General features: G+C 42.2%; 1 non-coding gene across 1 annotated transcript; it reads right to left on the bottom strand.

Annotated features, from left to right (window-relative positions):
- Positions 1-1064: 1064 nt before the first annotated feature.
- On the bottom strand, positions 1065-1136 carry TRNAQ-UUG. Its single transcript has one exon. It is a non-coding gene; the product is annotated as a tRNA-Gln (tRNA).
- Between the last annotated feature and the right edge of the window lie 7355 nt (positions 1137-8491).

Here is an 8491-nt window from a genome sequence, read left to right as displayed (position 1 = left end):
CTTTGATCAATCAAGCGAGGGACAGTATTATTGAGTCTTTGGTGTGCAGAGTACTAAACCTGGTGCTTGGGAGAGAGTAGCAAATGTAGAATATATGATCCCTGAACTCTAGGAGCTTGAGAAGCAGTGTGGCCTAATGGAAAGAGCCCGGGCTTGGGAGGTCATGGGTTCTAATCCCAGCTCCACCACTTGTCAGCTGTGTGGCTTTGGGTAAGTCACTTCACTTCTCTGTGCCTCAGTGACCTCATCTTTAAAATGGGTATTAAGACTGTGAGCCCCAAATGGGACAAACTGATCACCTTGTATCCCGCCGCCACCGCACTTGGAACACTGTGTGGCACATAGTAAGCATTTAAGAAATACCATTGTTATTATTATTACAATACTATCCATTTTGGCTAGGACGTGATGTCAGAATGAAGAGAATATTCTTTAAACTATGTGGAACTGTCTGAATAGAGTGTGCCATGGTGTCAAAAGAAATATTTGAATGCATTTTCCTCTCTCCCCAGGGTTTTTTAAGATTGCAACCCCCATATTTTAGGAGAGCTGCACGTACTAGTAATTTTTTCAAAGGTGCTGAATGGTTGAATCATGGGGGCTGATGTTCTAAGACACAGCTTGTATGTTTTGGGTTTCTAATTAGCCCAAGAAGCCACCCATTTGCTGCCTCTGTCGCTAGTTGGTCCTAGGTTTCCCTCAGGGGCTGATCCAATTATTTATGCACAGTAGGAAGAAAAGTCAATCAATCAACAGTGTTGTGTAAATATTACTATGTGCAGAGCACTGTAATAATAATAATAATAATGATGGTATTTGTTAAGCGCTTACTATGTGCACAGCACTGTTCTAAACTCTGGGGGGATACAAAGTGATCAGGTTGTCCCACGTGGAGCTCACAGTCTTAATCCCCATTTTACAGATGAGGAACTGAGGCCCAGAGAAGTGAAGTGACTTGCCCAAAGTCACACAGCTGACAGTTGGTGGAAGCGGAATTTGAACCCGTGACCTCTGACTCCAAAGCCCATGCTCTTTCCACTGAGCAACGCTGCTTCTCTAACAAGAGGTTCCACCGAGATTTGAACTCAGATCGCTGGAATCAAAGTCCAGAGTGCTAACCATTACACCATGAAACCCATTCCTGTATACTAAGCAGTAAACCTGATAGACAAGGTCCCAGTGCACAAGAAGCTTACGAGGATTATTTAAGCAGTAGAGCAAATGTGCTAGATTGAAATATCAGAATGCATGCAACACAAGGCACTTTGGTATTTCTCGAAGGGTTAGTGGAATGCACTGCATCAAGTCGATCTCATTCATTTCACTGCTGACCGCTCGCCCACATCCTGCCTATGTCCTAGAATCCCCTCCTTCTTCATATCCGAGAGACAATTACTCTCCCCACCTTCAAAGTCTTCTTGGAGGTACATCTCCTCCAAGAGGCCTGCCCTGACTAAGCCCTCCTTTCCTCTTCTTCCACTTGCGTTTGCGACACTGACTCGTTCCTTTTGTTCATCGCTCCTCCCAGCACAGCACTTATGTACATATCTGTAATGTATTTATATCAGTGTCTGTCTACCCCCTGGACTGTAAACTCGTGGGAAGGGAATGTGTCTGTTCTATTGTGCTCGCCCAAGTGCTTAGTACAGTGTTCTGCACACAGTAAGTTCTCAAAAAATATGCTTGGCTGACTTACTGAAGTCAGCCTACTAACTGCTACTACCTGGTTGAAGATTAATCTTAGTCTTCCTAATTTAAACTCATAATGGTATTCTTTGTATTGAGTCAAAGGGTTTCTGCCCAGATCCAAGACAGGAATAACGTTATGGGTCACGCTGACATTTCTTCTGGGACTGTGACCCAGTGGAGAGAGGGTGACACAAAGAGAGAACAACCTAACCCAAAGACAAATACGCAACGCTATTTGTAACAGGAGGAGTACGGCAAGTGCCTTGTTGATGTTGAAGAGGTAGGAGATCCAGTAAACAGTTCTCGGATCACAGGAGGTTCCAATTGGCAAAAATCTCTGGAGACCTAGCAGAGCCTCCATGACTCCCTGCATTGCTCCAGAACCACCCTCTTTAGATCTTGGAAAGTGAAAGATATGGGAGTGAGTCTTCCAATTCTGTAGTACTGTACCTTCCCAAGCACTTAGTATAGTGCCCTACAATAGTTAGTACTCAAATGAGGATGATGATCCATTGTTAAATTATGTTCAGGCATTCAAGACTACACCCACGAGTTTAGGTAAGGGGAGTTGTTCATGTGATCTGTTATCTCTAGGAGAAAAGAAATCCTAGACTAGAGAAGGTTAGATCTGAGAAGGTCTCTGAGATCCAGGTCATGCCACACTCCCACCACCATTTGAAAAGCAGCATGGTCCTGGGAGTCAGAAGGTCATAGGTTCTAGTCCCGGCTTCACCACTTATCTACTGTGTGATCTTGGGCAAGTCACTTCACTTCTCTGTGTCTGTTACCTCATCTGTAAAACGGGGATTGAGACCATGAATCCCACTTGGAACAGGGAGTGTCCAACCCGATTTGTTTATAGCCACCCCATCAGTTAGCACCGTGCCTGGCACATAGTAAGTGCTTAAGGAATACCACAATTATTAGTATTTGGGAAGGAATTCTAGACAATCTCAGCTCTTCCAATCCAGATCCAGATTGAGAGGAGGTATCAGGCTATATCATTCAGAATTTTTTTTTTAACAGATGAGGTAACAGAGGCATAAAGAAGTTAAGTGATTTGCCCAAGATCACACAGCAGGTACGTGGAGGAGCTGGGATTAGAACTCAGGTCCTCTGATGACTCCCAAGGCTCATAATAGGCCCACTACATCATACTAAACATGCTATGAAACATCTGTCCCTTTGAGGCCAAGATTCTAGATTCTAGAGAGAATACTGGCTGTTTCATCTGAACTCTCTCCAATGATTTCTAATCTTTTTTTTTTTCTGGAATTAAAGGCATTATGTATAGTTTTTGAGAACTTTTTTTTTCTTTTTGTGTATGTGTGTGTTGTCTCCCCCTTCAGTTTGGAAATAAGGACTATTCCTACTAATTGTCACTGTGTTTTTGCCCAGTGCCTAGTGCAGTGCTTGGTGCACTGTTCCACACTTAATAAATCATGAATGATCATGTTGCTAAAGATGATGACTGAAGAATCAATAAGACAGTAAATGACTGACTGACGCTTCTGTCAGTCTTGGCAAATCTCGATGATCATATTTGTCATCCCAATCATCATCAACATCACAATTATTTATTTAGTAAATACGTGGAGTGAGACAGAGACAAAGAAAGAGGGAAAGAATAGATACCTAGTTGCCCTTCATTTTCAAAGATGACAACTCGTGGTGGGATTGTCTTACTGGATGTGAGCATATTGGGATTAAAAACCTACATGCGATAAGTTTTACAGTGTGAGTATCATTATCATCACATAGTAGGGAAATGAAACAAGGCAGTCATTAAGAAAAAAGATAAGAAAGCCCCCAAATAATAGGTAATTAATTCAATGCATCAGTCAAAATGCACAGCTGTTCCAGCTGGATGAAGGTTTTTTTCGAGTCTTCTCAAATTCTGACCACTACAGTGATTTCAGCAAATGGAGTCATGGCCCTAACATGAAGTATTAGGAGGCATTCTATTTATTTAAATGATGAATAGATGTCAATATTTTTGTCAAAATTCCCAGAGTACCCGTGATTCAATATTCCCATTTCTATTCAATCACACTCTGATTGATCTAACACTCTCTTTTCAAAGAAATCATTACTCTACTGCTACCGCATACTTACGGACAAAAGTGAGCCTGAGATCAAACACATTTACCAATGCCATGCAAGTATAAGGAGTGATTCGAAGAGGATTTATAGCATGGTGACGTAACTCACTCTGGAATTTCCAGGAATCAGTGACCATACATATCACCCCTTCCAGCTGCCTAATGGCTTTGGGTTTGTTCTACAACAGTAAGAAATGATGATGATGATGATGATGATGACAGTGTTTTTTGACCACTTACTATGTGACAGGCACTCTACTAAGTGCTGGGGTGGGTACAAGCAAATCAATCCAATCTGTCACCCAAACCTGCCGGTTTCACCTCCACAACATTGCCAAGATCCGCCCTTTCCTCTCCATCCAAACCACTACCTTGCTGGTTCAATCTCTTATCCTATCCTGACTGGATTACTACATCAGCCTCCTCTCTGATCTACCATCCACCTGTCTCTCCCCACTTCAGTCTATACTTCACTCTGCTGCCCGGATCATCTTTGTGCAGAAACGATCTGGGCATGTTACTCACTTCCTCAAAAATCTCCAGTCAACCTACAAATCAAGCAAAAACTCCTCATTTTCGGCTTCAAGGCTCTCCATCCATCAACTCGCTCCCTCCTGCCTCACCTCCCTTCTCTCTTTCTGCAGCCCAGCCCACACCCTCTGCTCTGCTGCCACTAACCTCCTCCCTGTACCTCATTCTCACCTGTCCTGCCATCGACCCCCGGCCCACATCCTTCCCCTGGCCTGGAATGCCCTCCCTCCACACATCCACCGAGCTAGCTCTCTTCCGCCCTTCAAAGCCCTACTGAGAGCTCACTTCCTCCAAGAGGCCTTCCCAGACTGATCCCTCTTTTTCCTTTCCTCCTCCCCATCCCCCCGGCCCTACCTCCTTCCCCTCCCAATCTGTCCACTTGTATATGTATTTGTACAGATTTATTACTCTGTTTATTTTACTTGTACATATTTACTATTCTATTTATTTTGTTAATGATGTGCATATAGCTTTAATTCTATTTGTTCTGACGGCTTTGACACCTGTCTACATGTTCTGTTTTGTTGTCTGTCTCCCCCTTCTGGACTGTGAGCCCGTTGTTGGGCAGGGACCGTCTCTATATGTTGCCGACTTGTACTTCCCAAGCGCTTAGTACAGTGCTCTGCACACAGTAAGCGCTCAATAAATACAATTGAATGACTGAATGAAAAGTTGGACACAGTCCCTGTTCCATGTGGGGCTCACAGCTTCCATCCCCATTTCACAGAGGAGGGAACTAAGGCCCAGAGAAGTGAAGTTACTTCCCAGGGTCACACAGCAGACAAGGGGCAGAGCCAGGATTAGAACCCATGACCTCCTGTCTCTCAGGCCCATGCTCTATCCATTACACCATGCTGCTTCTCTTAGATGACTCTTGAATACACACCGGGTTTGTCCTGTGATTTTGATGATGTTGAAGTTGGTCCTCTTAATTTTCATGAACTCTAAACTCTCTGGCTAGATGGAGAAGGAGCTCACAAAACTCTTTGGTATGTTCCTAGGCACTTAGTGCTGGGCTCTGTGCACAGAAGATTCTCAGGAACTACCACTGAACAATTAATTTATTGGCTCTACAGAGAATATCTTGGAGGGTCCGAGACATCAGCTCCACTAAGGGGACCAAGCCACCGTGTGCAGTGATGTCCAAGGGAACCACTCCTGCAATCATCATCCATTGTTTGCCTTGACCTCAGCACGTCAGAAAGAGGCATTTTAGGCTGACTGTGCTGACAGGTTGTAGTAATAATAATAATGATAATAATAATGATGATATTTGTTAAGTGCTTAGTATGTGCCAAGCACTGTTCCAAGCGCTGGGGTAGATAACAAGGTAATTAGGTTGCCCCATGTGAGGCTCACAGTCTTCATCCCCACTTTACAGATGAGGTAACTGAGGCCCAGAGAAGTGAAGTGACTTGTCCAAAGTCACACAACTGACAAGTGGCGGAGCCGGGATTAGAACCCATGACCTCTGACTCCCAAGCCTGTGCTCTTTCCACTAAACCACACTGATTCTCATAGTAGGGATGACAGTCGGCAAAAGGAGAGACTGGAGAGACACTATCTTTCCTCATAGCTTTTCCAGGGGAATAGACCAGAAGGGAAAGCTGGATTCTGACATGGATGATATACAAGGAGGCAGTGTGGCCTGGTGGAAAAAGCAATAATCTGGGAGTCAGGAGACCCAACGTTCATCCATTCATTCATTTGATCTTACTTATTGAGCACTTACTGTGTGCAGAACACTGTACTAAGTTCTTGGGAGAGTACAATACAGCAATAAACAGTCACATTCCCTGCCCACAATGGGCTTACAATGGGAGAGGTAGACATCAGTACAAATAAATAAAATTACAGATAGGTATGTAAGTGATGTCTAGTCCTTGCTCTGTTATTCTTCTCCTGTGTGACTTGGGCAAGTCACTTAACCTCTCTGAACCTCAATTTCCTCATTTGTAAAATGGTGGTAAAAAAATTTGTTTTCCCTCGCTCTTAAACTGTGAGCCACATGTGAGATAGGGGTGTATGTCCAATCTATCCTGTACCTGTCCCAGCACAAGCCTGAGAGTACTTAGACATTGTTCAATAAATAGTCCCATAATGACCGACTACACATCTTAGCATATGGAACTGTAGACTGTCAGGTCTAGACTGTAAGTTTTACCTCTAGCTTGCTGGGGCAGGGAACATGTTTGCTAATTCTGCTGTGCTTTCCCAAGTCCTTGTTAGAGTGCTTTGCATTTATCAAGTGCTCAGTAAATACCATTCATCAAGTAGTTGATGGAAATGTTTAATGGTATAGTCTAGACAGCTTTTCAGCTCACAAATGAGAAAATATCTTTACCATATTACTAAATATCCTTCAGAATGAGTGGAGACCAATGTCTCCAATTTACAGGCTATTCCTTGAGCTTTGCCCGAGCTTGGGAAAACTGGGGGAGAGGTCAGTGAGTGGAGACAGTGTGCTATCACTGGAATGGGAAAACTGGGGGAGAGGTCAGTGAGTGGAGACAGTGTGCTATCACTGGGTAATCTGGAAGAGTGTGTGTGGGAGAATAAAATTGTAAATGGGGAATATTTGGACAGGATTTGGAACACACTGCAAGGCACAAGTGAATTCATCAGTAGTATGTATTGAGCCCTACTGTGTGTAGGCACTTGAATAGAATTTGAATGCATTTATATCCTTCTTAGCATTCACACAGATGTGTGTACTATTCCATTCTCTGAGTTATTTTAACTACTTTAGTGGTAAATATCTTTAGGCCTCAAGGATCTTATAACTTAAGAAGGGAGTCAGACACCCGAAAGAAATGAGGGTGGGCAGACCGCTAAACTGCCTGAGGAACTTCCTTACCAGGTACCACATAAAATGTACATGCTCGAGTTGACCCCAAAAATCGGAATTATTCACAGTGCACCAAAGTGGTATACATTGCTTTTTAGTTTTCCCAAGCTTAAGTTGGTACTTTTGCTTTGCTCTACTTAAGAACACCTGCAGGAAGTGATCTAGAGGGTAGGAGTTATTTCATTTCTAGCCTATCTCTCCTGGCAAGGGGAAAAATAATGTTTACTTAGCTAGCATTCATGTGGAGTGAAGGTTAAATTTAGAAGCAATTCAGGTTAATCATAAGTAATTATATTGTACATCTACCCCCATGCTTGCAAACTTTGGAAATGTCATATTTGAAATCTGTTTGTTCATTGGAGAAGGTAGAGGTGTTAGAAATCATATGTTTTTTGGATATTTTAGGATTTGGGGGACTTGAAATCAGTCAACACGATGCAGTTCACACATGCCCAGCGTAAAGCCAAGTTTGAGAATGACAAAGGGCAAAATATGCTCTGAGTTAAACATACTGTCAAGTTTTCTTTCCTCTTTAAATGTTACATGTCATTTCATCTTTTCCCTGTAACTTCAGCTTGACAATTGAACAGTATTAACACTGCACATATCTTTTTTTCTCTCCAGCCAATAAAAATGCTTCATTTTATGATCTTTGTATATTGCAAGTGAACACACAAAAAAAGTACCAGAGAATGTCTAGAAATGTTTAATTCAGTAAAACCCCAGATAGAAAATCTACTAAGCCCCCATTTACCTTAATTTATATATGATTAATTTTAAATTAAACCAGTGGGAGATTTACCTGAAAAAAAGGCACAGAAGATCAAAATTAAGCTATATTCTTTCAACAAGATTAAAGCTTTGGAAAAGCATTTGGAGGTAGCCATAGTGACTTTCATATAGGTTTGAGAGAGAAAAATGTAACCTGGAAAAAAATGGGCAGGGAAATAATTTCAATTTAGAGGAACTGCTAATACCATGCTAATTAATTGGTGGCCTATTTTGCTCCTACCCAGGCTTTCTTAGACTCCAGGAGATGGCTTCAATGCATGTCATTTAACCCTGTCTATTATTATTATTACTACAAATATGACATTTAGTGTGTGTCAAGTCCCTTACTATTAGTTGGGGTAGGTACAAATCAACCCAAGAAATTGAAAATTAAGCTGAGAATTTCTTTCTCAGTCCTAGTTAAAGACTTGAGCAGTAAAAACTGTGGTCTTTTTTTTTAATGGCATTTATTAAGCACTTACTATGTGCCTGGTACTATACTAAGTGCTAGAGTAGATGCAAGATAAGCAAGTTGAACACAGTCCACATA

Source organism: Tachyglossus aculeatus, chromosome X3 (genome assembly GCF_015852505.1).
Source record: "Tachyglossus aculeatus isolate mTacAcu1 chromosome X3, mTacAcu1.pri, whole genome shotgun sequence".
In the NCBI taxonomy this organism is placed as follows: domain Eukaryota; kingdom Metazoa; phylum Chordata; class Mammalia; order Monotremata; family Tachyglossidae; genus Tachyglossus; species Tachyglossus aculeatus.
Note: the sequence above shows the minus strand (reverse complement) of the source record. Positions and strands in the feature narration are given on the sequence as shown.